This window comes from Canis lupus, chromosome 20 (genome assembly GCF_048164855.1).
Source record: "Canis lupus baileyi chromosome 20, mCanLup2.hap1, whole genome shotgun sequence".
Classification (NCBI taxonomy): Eukaryota; Metazoa; Chordata; class Mammalia; order Carnivora; family Canidae; genus Canis; species Canis lupus.
The window spans coordinates 40,370,832-40,384,924 of record NC_132857.1 but is presented as its reverse complement, the minus strand read 5'-3'; the positions used below and the strand labels follow the sequence as shown (position 1 = coordinate 40,384,924).

At 35.1% G+C, this 14,093-nt stretch overlaps 1 long non-coding RNA gene across 6 annotated transcripts in view; it reads left to right on the top strand.

Moving 5' to 3' along the window:
* LOC140611893 (uncharacterized) overlaps window positions 1–14,093 on the top strand; it is a 95,843-nt gene that overhangs the window by 17,714 nt on the left and 64,036 nt on the right. For 5 of the 6 annotated variants that reach the window (XR_012013208.1, XR_012013211.1, XR_012013212.1 and 2 more), the window contains one exon: window positions 399–519. This is a non-coding gene — a long non-coding RNA (uncharacterized lncRNA). Of the gene's footprint in view, window positions 1–398; window positions 556–14,093 lie in introns of all 6 variants that reach the window. The other variant, XR_012013209.1, reaches the window with a different exon arrangement.

Here is a 14,093-nt window from a genome sequence, read left to right as displayed (position 1 = left end):
ATATTATTATTGAAAAACTAGCAGTATAATATTGAATGGGAAGAACTTAAAATTGATATAAAAAACCTATCATATATTTATAAATATGCAGGTACAAAACCTTTAGAGAACTTGAATTGCTCTAATTAAAATTTAAAAATTTCAACTTCAGTGTATACATGGACGTGTCAGTGCTAATAACTTGTAATTGGCCTGTCATGTTAATATGGTAAACATTAGGGTTTTTTTATTCCATGTACTTGCTGTATTGTTCTACATAGGTTCATCCTTGTTGGCCCCCGCAACAGTAATCTCTGACACATTTCCCATATTCTCCTGTAGTTAGGTTGACCACATGACTAAGCTCTAGCTAACGGACTATGAAGTCATGCTTTATCTTTTTCCTATATCCTCACCAGATGGATACAACAATGATGAGGCAATAAGTAATTCCTAGCCGCAAGATGGTGGAGCCTGAGTCCTTAAATCAAACCATAGAGGAAAGCCATCCCGACCAGAAACTCCTCATTGGACAGCCACGTGAGAAAAAGGGAAATTTCTGTTACACTAAGCATTGTAATTTTAGATTTTATTTATTATAACAGCTAGTTGCTTCAATAGAGTCACCTAAGTAAATATTAGTATTATGCCTTCCTAGAAGAAACACACACACCTATATACACAAACAAATATACACAAATACACATATACATTTTTCTTTTTTTATATTGCTAATGGGACTGTAGAATTTCACAACTGTTCTGGAATGCAATCTGAAAGTATTTATCAAAGCCCTTAATTAAATGCTAATTATTTGTGCTTAATTATGTGATTACCTTTGACCTATTTCTAGGAATTTATCATGAGTAAGCAATCAGCACTTGATGTGTGCAAAAATTTAGCTCCAATGACATTCAGAGTTGCATCTTTTTTATATCAGCAAAAAACTGTAGGCAACAAAAATATTCACACTAGCGTGAATAATTTAAATAAATTGAGGTACTTTAGACAATGAATATTTGAGATAATTAAAATAGTGCTAATAACACAAATGAAAACATCAAGTGGCAATATAATATATATAGCTTGATCTCAATTTTTTATTTTTATTTTTATTTATTTTATTTTTTTTTATTTTTTTTGTTTTTTTATTTTTATTTTTTTAAATTATTTTTAAATGTGTATTTGTGTGTGTATGTGTGTATCAGAATAAAAAATTCCCAAAGGGACTGAAAGGAAATATACTAAAATATCACTAGTATTTATATCTAGATAGTGGGGTATGGTGATTTTAAAATTTTCTCTTATTTCTCTATTTTCTAATATTTCTAATATTTCTCTAATTATTAACCCCCATAGTACTCATGCAGTGATTCTGGCCTCACATCCACACGTGCTATTCCCATCCTAATGCTTATTTCACAACACTACAAAACCCATGCCTATGTCCAAGAGACCAAACATCATCATGGCAAATGTATATCTTGTGTTTTTAATATCCCCCTGTGCTCTGCTTCTTTGTCCTATTGTTCTCTATATTTTCTCTTATTTTATAATAATTCTGAAATTGTTCTGGCTCATTAAAGATTTGAACCCTTTGAATTCTAGCTTCTTCTTCCAAACTGAATATGTTGTCTTGAGAAAGTTACTGCACCTCTTGAGGTTTTGTCTTTTCCCTTACTCAGCGAAAGAATTGGATCCCAGGGTCCTCTTCTCCTCCAACATATGGTGATTCTATGCTAATGAATTACCATACTAGACTGATCTTAAAATTCACTTAAGGTTCTTCTTCCTGCAACCTCGGTTTTCTGACCTAAAAAATACCTAGTTCCCAGACAAGGACTCTGAGAAAGAGTTGTATCTGTGCCTGGGTTTTTTTTCCTTTTTTTTCTTTTTCTCTTCCTCCCTCCCTCCTTTCCTTCCTCTCCTTATCTTTCCTTTTATATTTATTAATATTGTCTTTATAAAGGTTATTTCTAGTTTTATTCTCCTCTTGTCTTCCCAACTCTTTATTAATGAGAAACATGATAACTATCCAAATATATTGTTTACACTCCCATAACTGAACTTCACCGGGAGGATCTGACAAGAAGAAGCCTGAGAAAAAAAGAGTTTCCTTTTGATAAACTTCAGGAAAGTGAATCATTCAGGATATCTGGTTGGTGAAACCAGATATGAGCAGAGGCCCATGTGGGACAGCCACTCACATTGTCATTGAAGGAGCCTCGGTTAACATGCCATTGAGCCAACCATAGAGTTCCTCAGCCCACATCTGTGTGATTAGGACTGAAGACTAGGACACTGAGCCCTTTTACCCTGGGGAGCTGTCCTCTGGGCTTTCCCTTTTTGGTAGGGTTCGATATCACTGAAGTTCTTGTCTACTCTCCTCTGATTTTTATTCTTTGGCCATCACCTTTATTCAATCATTCTAGAGTTCACATGTAAATGTAGTCCACATGACCCCCCTGGGAAGAGAGTAGGATCTGGGGCTTTGGGAATCCTGGTGACAGTGGGTTCCTTTTATTTCCTCACAGTCAAATAACTCATGTCTCTGGGTGTAATTTCATTCTGGAGAGGTCCTCTGAGGATTGTTTTTTGTTGTTTTGTTTTGTTTGATAACACTGTCCCTTTCAATGAAAAGAAATAATAAAAAAAAAAAAACCACCACCGTAGGGACCAACTTCAGAATGCATTCAGGGTACATAATGAACGAGTAATGAGAAGATATAGAAATTCTTGGGAGCCTAGAGAGGGAATTTTTTATCCATCTGAGAAGTAATTCTATCATGTATATATCATAATCACCCAAAAGGCTTGTGCTCAATCCAACTACTATTCACCAAGCACCTATCAGATGCTAAAAACTTTACACACATTTCTTCATTTATGGAAATTTAGTGAACATAGATATAATCCCCATTTTATAAAAGAAAAGAGGTTGAAATTTCACCAAAAGGAATGGAGTCTATGCTTCAGTTTCCTAAAATGTGTTATAATAGCATCTACCTCATAAGTTTCAAGGAGTGCATGGGATAAGGTTTGTAAGGAGGTTTGCACATGGCACTTGATAATTCTTAGCTACTTTTTAAATTATCATGAGTAAGTGGCTAACTCTGAAGTCAGTTTTCTTTATTTCCCCCTTCTTGGGATTTGAATAAAGTAGTACTGTACAGAAAGAACAGATGAAAAGGCTGGAACAACATTAGGAGGTATGGCAATGTGGCTCAGGAATAATCCCTAAGCCCAGCAAATCCTGTGTTCAGGACAGTGATCTGACCAACAGGTACACGGTCGCCTGGTTCTGATGACAGTGATCTTAATGAGAACAGCCACTATCATCTTCATGGTGTAGCAGGTGCTACCTACACTCATCAATTACCTGCCTTTTCGGAAGATTTTCAGCCACGTTTTAAAACACAGGAAACAATACAAATATTTAACATGATACAAATATTCAATACAGCTTTCTATATGAGAATGATGGTTCTTCCTATCCAAAATTCTATGTGCTCCTTTCTTAACAAAGCTCTTACCATAAGGCACAATAAATACAGGTTTCATTTTGTAACACATGCTTGCAAAATACTTTGAACAGTTGAAGTGATTTGTGGTTGCCTCAGTCCACAAAACCAGAATAGATCAGCTTACATTTTATGTGTCTTATGCTTTATATGTATGTAACTGCTATTTATAAGTGTTTCCAAGAACTTGGGAGCACAAAACTCCTTTTGGGGATAGAAAACAATCATTTTTTTTTTTTTTTATCAGAAGTGAAAGGTAGACAGAAATAATCACCATTAACCAATACCCAAAGGTTTTATCTGGAGCAGCCCATTCTCCACATTACCCAAACAAAACTATATTATATATGGTTTTAATTTTCCCTATATTATGATGTATTTACAACTTAAAAAAGCTTTCTATTGGGAGACACTGCCTTCCCCCAGGCTAGCCAATTCATAGAGATAGCAAAGGGCCCAGCTGGGACTATGTCCCTGATAGGCAAACTAACCAATGCAGATTCATACCTCCTCTAGCTGGCAGGCACACCTCAGGAGGCGCTACTTTTCTGCCTTAATCATCCCAGGGCCAGGTTCACACCTATAGCTTAGAGACCACCAAAATAATTCAAATTAGCCAGTCCTAAGTGTTTACCCTGCCCTGTCTTGCCTTTCCCATAGAATCCCTAATGAAAGCCATGACCTAACCTTCCCCTCATCCTTAACTTCTACCTCCTGATCACCATGGTGGCTTTCCCATGTGGACTCTGTGGCATTCTATACTCCTGTCTCTAGGACTTGTGAGTAAAATAAACCTTGGGGTTTTCCCTGAGTCTCTCTACTGTCTCCTCTGTGACTATACCTGACTGACCACCTCATAAAAAGAATAAAAACATCACTCCCCTAAAAACAAATAAATAAAATGGCATCCCTGGCCCTTGATAGAGAGGTCATATTCCTTAAAATGATAGGCAAAGTCCTTTAACATTTTAACTTGGTTTACCCTATAACTTCATTTCTTACCCCATCTAAACAGTCACCCTCCCAGTAACTTCCAACAAATTGCACTGTCCTAAACACAAATACTAATTCTTTTTTTTTCTTTTTTTTTTCAAATACTAATTCTTTTAGGTATTTTGCTCTCCTAGCCCCACCTTCAGCCCAAATGGGAAAATTTCACTCCTTCCTTCTCTAATAAGCCCTCAGATACAATTGACCATCAACTTCTCTTCCCTTTCTCCAGCTACTTCTGCTTCTGTAAAAACCTATTTTATAAACTTACTCATATTGTATTACTATTCTTTGTTTACCACATGGAGATTAGCAATTGCATCTTTGCATATCAGAATCTAGCAGACAAGTCTTCAGTAAATATTTGTGGGTCTAAAGGATAGTTAGCATTTGAGAAATAAAAAGTCTTCAGTATACACCCCAAATAGAATTATTATTAGCTCAGCTATTCATTTACTGAGTGCCAGTAATTATAAACCAGTCAGAGTTCTTGGTCTTGAAACTAAAGCAGTGAAAAATAAACAAACAATGAAAAACAGGTCAAATTCCTTACTTTTATGGTGCTTACATGGGATTGGGGGAAAACAGACAATAAAGAAGTGAAATATATAGTTAAATGGTGGTGTGTGCTGTGGAAAAATAAAAATCAGGGAAGATAATTCAGGCATTTTAGAGAAAGAGTTGCAATTTTAAACAAGGTGGTCGGGATCCCTGGGTGGCGCAGCGGTTTGGCGCCTGACTTTGGCCCAGGGCGCGATCCTGGAGACCCGGGATCGAATCCCACATCGGGCTCCCGGTGCATGGAGCCTGCTTCTCCATCTGCCTGTGTCTCTACCTCTCTCTCTCTCTCTCTGTGACTATCATAATTAAAAAAAAAATAAAATCTTTAAAAAAAAAAACAAAAACAAAAAAACAAGGTGGTCAAGTTAGATTAACACATGAGTGTCAATTAATAATACCAAATATAGACAGTGAAACATTTTATATTGCATTCTGTGGGTTCTCTATTATATTCTAAAGAAACATTGCAGAGAAGTCTATTTGGAAAAAGTTTTATGGAAAAGATCTCCATAAGAAATTAAGATAAGTGCCCAAGATACTGCCTTAGCAATATTAAAAAACAAATTTAATACTACCACAAACACTAAAAAATGCTCAGAATGTATTACACAAATAATAAGGAAGCAATATGGATGGCATTATTTTAAAAAGAGTATTGATTTTTTTAAAACTTTGTCCTCCATTAAAGCAATGGAAAACTTGTCAGAAGCAACTTGTTCAGAACTCTGAAAATTAATAAAGGCTTGTAGAAATCCCATAATCACACAAGAACAGTGGGTGAATCTTGGTCAGAATATAAAGTTTTGTGAGGTTTTAACTTGCCCTAGTCCCAACCCCTGCTTTCATCTCTAAAGTAGTCTTAAACATTAACAGCTTGTGCTTGAAGTGAAAACCAGCAGCCAAGTAGCAAGTGGAAGTTAGAGTTCCTTCAAAGATTTACTCTCAAAGAATTGTCATTATTTGGCCAGTCTAGTGGTCCCCAAGAAGACCCCACCTGCAGTGCTATTTGTATCTGACCTAACTCTGTGCTTGCCTAATGCAAAAATCATTTGTCAAAAACAACTATAGGCTACTTAATGCATGAAGAGCTCTTTAGCAAATATCAGAATATGTACTCTTCCAGGTAATCAAGAAATATGTCTGTTAGCTGTCACTTAAGCTAACTGAGCAGAGACTTCAGTGACCCTAACAACAAAGAAGACATACTTTACAGAATTAGTTCAGAAGTCACTAAACAAATAAACAATAACCCTAACAAACAGTAACAGCAGTAAACCCATGGGAGATGAGGGAGGTAAATCTGGGGGAATTCTGATTTCCAGAGTTTCCATGTTAAATGTCCAATTTCAGTCCAAAAGTTACAGGATATAATGAGCACTGGGTTTTATACTATATGTTGGCAAATAGAACTTCAATTTTTAAAAAAAGCTAAAAAAAAGTTACAGGTTATAAAAAGTAACAAGAAGAAAAAAAATGTAACAAGAGATTATAGCCCATACACAGAGCAAAAGAAATCAATAGGAACTGTCCCTGGGAAAGCCCCAATGTTAGACTTACTAGACAAAAGATTTTAACTCGGCTATTTTACATAGAGTCAAAGAACTAAGGGAGTCCAGGCATAAGGAAATAATGTATAAAAATGATGTCTTGCTAAATATAGAATATCAGTAAAAAGATAAAAGTTGTGAAAGCAGATCAAGTAGGAACTATGAAATTCAAATTATAATAACAGGCTGTAAAGGACATCATGATGACAGTAGTTAATACTGTATTGTATATTTGAAAATAGCTGAGGGTAGATCTTAAAGTTTTTCATCACAAGGAAAAAAATTCTGTAACTATGTAGAGTGATGAATATTAACTAGGCTTATTGTGGTGATCCCTTCATAAAATACACAAATATCAAATCATTACATTGAACAGCATCATGTTGAATCAGCTCAACAACAGATTTAAGCAGGCAGAGCAAGGATTCAGAGCAGCTAAATACAGATCAGTTGAGATGATCCAATCTGAGGAAGATAGAAGGAATGAAGAAAAATGAACAGAACCTCGGAGAGCTGTAGGACAACATCAAGCATTCCAACATATGCATAATGAGGAGTCCAGAAGAAGAGAAAGAGAAAGGGGCAGAAAGAATATTTGAGGAAACAATGACTAAAAACATCCTAAATTTAGTAAAATAAAACTCTTAAACATCCCCGAAGGTCAATGGACTCCAAGTATGATGAATTAAAAGAGATACATACCAAGACACATGATCAAACTGAAAAAACAAAGAGAAAATACTGAAAATAGAAAGAAGTGATACATTACATACAAGGTATCTTAAATAAGATTAAAAACTGATCTCTCATCATAAACCACAGAGTCTACAATTAGTGGAATGATATATTCAAAGTGCTGAAAAAAGAAGACTATCAACCAAGAATTCTATCTCCATGAAAACTATCCTTCAAAAATGAAGAAGAAATTAAGACATTCCCAGGGAAACAGAAAGTGAAAGAATCTGTTTTCAGCAAAACTGTCCTATAAGAAATAATAAAGGGAGACCTCCAGGCTGAGATAAAAGGATACCAGACAGTAAGTAGATCAAAGCCACTTGGAAAATAAAGACATAGATAAAGATAACTATATAGGTAAATATAAAAAACAGTATAAATGTATTTTTTGTTTATAACTCCCTTTTTCTCCTATCTGATTTTAAAGGCAAGAGCATAGAACAATAACTATAAATCTGTGTTGCTGGGTATACAAGGTGCAAAGATGTAATTTAGATAACAACTGCAGAGGTGGGAGGGAATGAATTTTTATAGGACAATATTTTGTACAACATTGTAATTAAGTTGGTATTAATCTAAATTTGATGCTTTAAATTAAGATGTTAATTGTAATCAACAGGGCAACCACTAAGAAAGTGACTAAAAATACATATTAAAAAATAATGAGGGATGGGGATGACTGGGTGGCTCAGTGGCTGAGCATCTGCCTTTGGCTCAGGGTCCTGGGATTGAGTCCCGCTTGGGGCTCCCTCCAGGGAGTCTGCTTATCCCTCTACCTATGTTTCTACCTCTCTCTGTGTCTGTCATGAATAAATAAATAAATAAATAATCTTTAAAAAAGAAGAAAAAGAAAAAAAATAATGAGGGAATTAAATGGTACTCCAGAAAATAATACGAAAGAAAGCAGCAATGGAGAAATACAGGAAAAAAAACTGCGTAAGATGTAAAAAAACAAATTGTAAAATAGCAGACTAAATTCTACCTTATCAGAAATTACATTACATATAAATGATCTAAACCATCTAATTTAAATGCAAAACTTGGCAGAATAAAAACCAACCCATATGATTTCACTATATGTTACCTATGAGAGGCATACTTTAGATTTAAGAAGTCAAATAAGTTGTAAGGAAAAGCACGGAAGTAGATATCATGTAAATAGTAACCACAAGTGAGCTGAAGTGTCTATACTAATGGCAAACAAAATAGACTTTAAGATAAAAATTGTTACAGAAAAATGCACATTTTATAATGAAAAAGGATCAATCAATAAGAAGTTATAACAATTATGATCATATATGAACCTAGAAATACAGACCTAACATATATGAAGCAAAAACGACAGAATCAAAAGGAGAAATAATAGTTGCATATTTCAATATCTCAGTTTCTATAATCGGTAAAACGACAGCAGATCAACAAAGAAACGAACACCACAAGACCTAACCAAAGAAATTTAACAGGCATTTATAGAACACTTCACACAACAACACCAAAATATATATTCTTCTTAAGTGCACACAGAACATTTTCCAGGATAGGCCATATGTATATACCACTAAATAAGTTTCCAGAAATTTTAAAGGATTGAAACAACATAAAATATATTCTCCAACTGAATGGAGTAAAGTTAGAAATTGACAACACAAGGAAATTTGGAAAATTCATAGATACACAATAAGAAATTCAATTAACCAATGACCCCCCACCCCAAATCTAACTGATGAGGGAAATTAGAGAATACTTTGATATGAATGACAATGAAAACAGAACATGCTAAAATAAATTCATGTAGCAAAAGGAATGCTCAGAATAAAATGTATATATAAATGCTTAAAAGAGAGATCTCAAATAAAACTTAATCCTGCACCTTAAGAAACTGGGGATGAAAAAATCAAACTAAAACCAAAGCAAGTAGATGTTAGGAAATAATAAAATTACAGTAGAAAAAAATAAAAAATAGAGAAATAATAGAAAAAGTCAAAAACAACAACAAAAGTTGGTTATTTGGGAAAAAAAAATCAAGAAATTGGGTTAACCCTTTTCTAGACAGACCAAGAAAGATGGAAGACAACTTACTAAAATTTCTAGAAAAACACAAACAGCTGAAACAAATTCAAGAAATAGAATATTGAATTAGACCTATAACAAGTAAAAAAGAAATAGAGTAAATAATCAAAAATCTACCAACAAAGGCTCTTGGATGGCTCACTCGGCTAAAGCATCCAACTCTTGATTTTGGCTCAGTTTATGATCTCAGGGTCATGATCAAGACCCTCACTCTGGGCTCTGCACTCAGCCGGGAGTATGCTTGAGATTCTCCCTCTCTCCCTCTCCCTCTGCTCTTCCCCAAATTGAGCTCGCTCTCTCTCTCTCTCTCTCTCTCTCTCCTGCTTTCTCAAAAAAGTAAAATCTTTTTAAAAAGTCAACCAACAAAGAAAAGCCCACACCCAGACAACTTCACTGATGGATTGTACTAAACATTTAAAGAAGACTTCATGCCAATTTTTCAATAGCTCTTTCAAAGAAAAAAGAGAAAGAGCCACTGACCAATTCATTCTGTGGTGCTAGTATTACCTGATTCCAAAACCAAACAAGGAAAACCCCAGGAAAAAACCCCCCAAAACTACAGACTAATATTCCTTAAGAATGTAGACACAAAAATCCTTCCAGTAGTAGTTTGCTACTAATTTGCTACTGATCCAGCAAATTAGTAGCAAACTGAATCCAGCAACATATAAAAAGGATTGTATACCATGACCAGGTGCAATGTATCCCAGCAATGCAAGGTTGGTTCAACATAAGAGAATCAATGAATATAACGCACCTTGTAAGTAAAAGATAAAAACTATATGATCATCTCAGTCAATGCAGAGAAATTATTTGACAAAATCAACATCCTTTCATGATAAAAACACAACAAACTAGCAATGAGCACACACTAAACTTCAAAAAGGGTGTTTATGAAAAAATCATGGCTAATGTGTTATTAGTGGTGAAAGACTAAAAGCTTTCCCTGTAGTCAAGAATGAAACCAGGTTGTCCACTCTGGCCATTGCTTTTCAATATTGTCCCTAAGCAAGATAATGAAATAAAAAGCATTCAGAATGAGGGACACTTAGTGGTTGAGCATCTGCCTTCAGCTCAAGTCATGATCCCAGGGTCCCAGGATTGAGTCCCACATCAGGATCCCCAGGAGTTTGCTTCTCCCTCTGCCTATGTCTCTGCCTCTCTCTCTGTGTCTTTCATGAATAAATAAAATCTTAAAAAAAAAAAAGCGTTTAGGATGAAAGAAAGAAGTAAAATTATCTGTTTGCAGATGACCTGATTTATAGGAAATTCAAAGGAAGCCTCAGAAAAACTATTAGAGCTAACAAGTTCAGCAAATTTTCGGGATATAGGATAAATATGTAAAAATTAATTGTGTGTCTAAACACCATAAATGAACAATCTAAAAATGAAATGAATAAAATAATCTCATTTACAATAGCATCAAAAATAATAAAGCTCTTGGGCAGCCCAGATGGCTCAGCGGTTTAGTGCTTGCCTTTGGCCCAGGGCGTGATCCTGGAGACCCGGGATGGAGTCCCACATCGGGTTCCTTGTGTGGAGCCTGCTTCTCCCTCTGCCTGTGTCTCTGCTTCTCTCCCTTTCTCTGTGTCTCTCATGAATAAATAAATAAAATCTTAAAAAAATAATAAAGCTCTTAAAAATAAATTCCAACAAAATAAGTGCACAACTTACATACTGAACTCTATGAAACATTGTTCAAAGAGATTAAAGAAGACCTAAATAAATGAAAAATAATATCATGTTCATGTATCGGAAAACCTGATATGGTCAAGAGGGCAGTACTTCCCAAATTCATATATAGATTTCACATAATCTTTATCAAAATCTCCATAGCTTTTTTTTTTTTTTTTTTTTGCAAAAATTGATAAGCTGATCCTAAATTCATATGGAAATTCAAGGGATCCCAGTAGCCAAAATGATCTCAAGAAATAAGAACACGTTGGGATCCCGGGGTGGTGCAGCGGTTTGGCGCCTGCCTTTGGCCCAGGGCACAATCCTGGAGACCCGGGATCGAATCCCACGTCGGGCTCCCAGTGCATGGGGCCTGCTTCTCCCTCTGCCTATGTCTCTCCTCTCTCTCTCTCTCTCTGTGACTATCATAAATAAAAATTTAAAAAATAAATAAATAAAAAATAAAAAAAGAAATAACACGTTTGGAGAACTCGTAATTCCCAATTTCAAAATTTACTACAAAGACACAATAATCAAGACAGTATAATAGTAGCATAAAAATAGACATATAAATCAATGGAATAGAAATGAAAGTCCAAAATTAAGCCCTCACATTTATAGTCATATATCTATGGGCCATTGATTTTTGACAAGGATGGCAAGACAATTTGATGAGGGAAAAGTAGTCTTTCAACAAATCTGAACAACTGCATATCCATATACAAAAAAAAAAATGAAGATTTTAACATCACATACAAAATTTAACTCACATACAAAATTTAACTCAAAATGATTTGACACCTAAATGTAAGATGCAAAACTACTTAACTCTTAAAAGACAATACAGGCTTAACTCTTCATGAACTTTAATTAAGCACTGGTCTTAGATTTGAGAACCTGAAGCACAGGAAAACTGAAGAAGATACAGAAAACTTGGACTTCATCAAACTTAGAAACTTTTGTACTCCGAACACTAATTTATCCATTTTTCTTGTTGTTTCTTGTATTTTAAAGTGCCTTTCCTGAAAAACCACTGCCCAGTCGAGGGTTTTAAAGATTTGCATTTTCTTCTAAAACTTTAATAATTTCACCTCTTATATCTTTGACCCATTTTGAGTTATATAAAGTGTAGGTAATGATCCAACTTGATTCTTTTGTGTGTGGATATCCATTGATCCCAGCACCCAGGATAGCTAGCATTCATTATGTCTAGCTTTCCATTGATTGTTTGGTGAACCATATATTCTCTGTTGGTCAAGGGCCATAATTTCTCTTTGAATCCCTTGAAAGCATATGGAACAGTGTTTTTTCCAATGTAAAAGTTTACGACACTAAATAATATTTTAAAAAATAAGATGGCTCAAAGGTAGTTAGGGTAGACATTGTTTGGGAGAAACTTAGTTTCATTTTCAAGTCCATGTGTATGTGTGTATGTGTGTGCAAGTATGCATGCAGGTATATATGCAGGTGTACTAGGCTGAAATTGAAAGTGTATTTCTAACATTCTACAGTTCATAAATGTACAAATAAATTTGTAAAACATTGACTTGAAAATACAGCGTCTCCCTCAAAATAGGTAATAAATGAAAAATAAATAAATAAATAAATAAATAAATAAATAAATAAATAAATAAAAAGAACCATCAAAGACTGCTTTCTTTTTTCCTTTAGATGACCTGCCTTTCTTAGGAATGTGCTTGTTGGATAAAGGTAGCTGGAGTGCCAGATATCAAGAGTCCCTGTTACCTCCTTTTCTAAGTTTAGAGCAGAATAGACACTGTTGTGTCTGTCTAGCAGCAGGATTCAACTTGCCCTTTGCCTTTGGCATTTTCAGGAGATTGGACCGTGAAGATAAGAAGATGCTGTGTTCCAATGGGGACATTGTCTCTCCTCTGGCTGCTTGACAAGTGTAGATAGGTTGTCTGAATCACAGGCTTGGCTTCTTTATCTGTAAGGTGAATCTAGCCAACACTTTCCCACTGGGCATGGCCTTCCAACAACAAGGAACCTCCACAAAGATGAGCAGCCTTTAAATTAGCAAAGGAACAATGTGAAATCTTTTAAAGTACATAGTTATACTCACAAATATAGAAGACCCTGGAAAATGTATTTTTTAAAAAAGATATTGGGAAAAAAAAGATATTAGATTCTATTTAACAGCTGCTATTTAATATGACATAAATTTTAAAAATTTTAAACTCATTGTTTACTAAGTCTATAAGTCACAGACCTTAATATGTTAGTTAAGAAATATGCTAATGGGGATCCCTGCGTGGCTCAGGGGTTTAGCGCCACCTTCCACCCAGGGCGTGATACTGGAGACCCGGGATGGAGTCCCACATTGGGCTCCCTGCATGGAGTCTGCTTCTCCCTCTGCCTGTGTCTCTGCCTCACTCCCTCTCTCTGTGTCTCTCATGAATAAAGAAATAAAATCTTTAGAAAAAGAAAGAAATATGCTAATGTATAATCTATGCCATTCAAATACAGACTGTTTAAGTGTACCATATCTTAAAACCATATCTGTAAAAATCCTGAATCAGAACTAATACTCAGAAAGTAAACTAAAGCAAAGCATAGCTCATTATACAAAGGGTTTAATTTTTCGATTTTTAGAGTGGTTCAGGGACTTAACCAAGGTTATACATTTCATCAGTTGAAAGCAAAGATGAAAGAGGAACCCAGCCCACCTGCCTCCTTTTCCAGCTCCTTCTATTTTGCTGTTCTCTACATATTTCCTTTGTTTCATGAGGTTCTCTAATGAGATCTCAGTTACTGAACCATGACTCATTCATTGAAAATGAACTTAACTCCTACTATGTGTCAGGCAGTCTTCTATGACAAAGTCCTTGCCTTCATGAAGTTCACATATAAGTGACAGAAAATGAAATGATAATGAGGATTCTGCAGAGATTATTACACTAATGGAGTATCACTTTAGTTCTCTGGTTAGAGGAATTTACAAAAGTGATTACACCTTTCTAAATAGAAAATATAAAACTGCAGGGAGTGTGAAAGC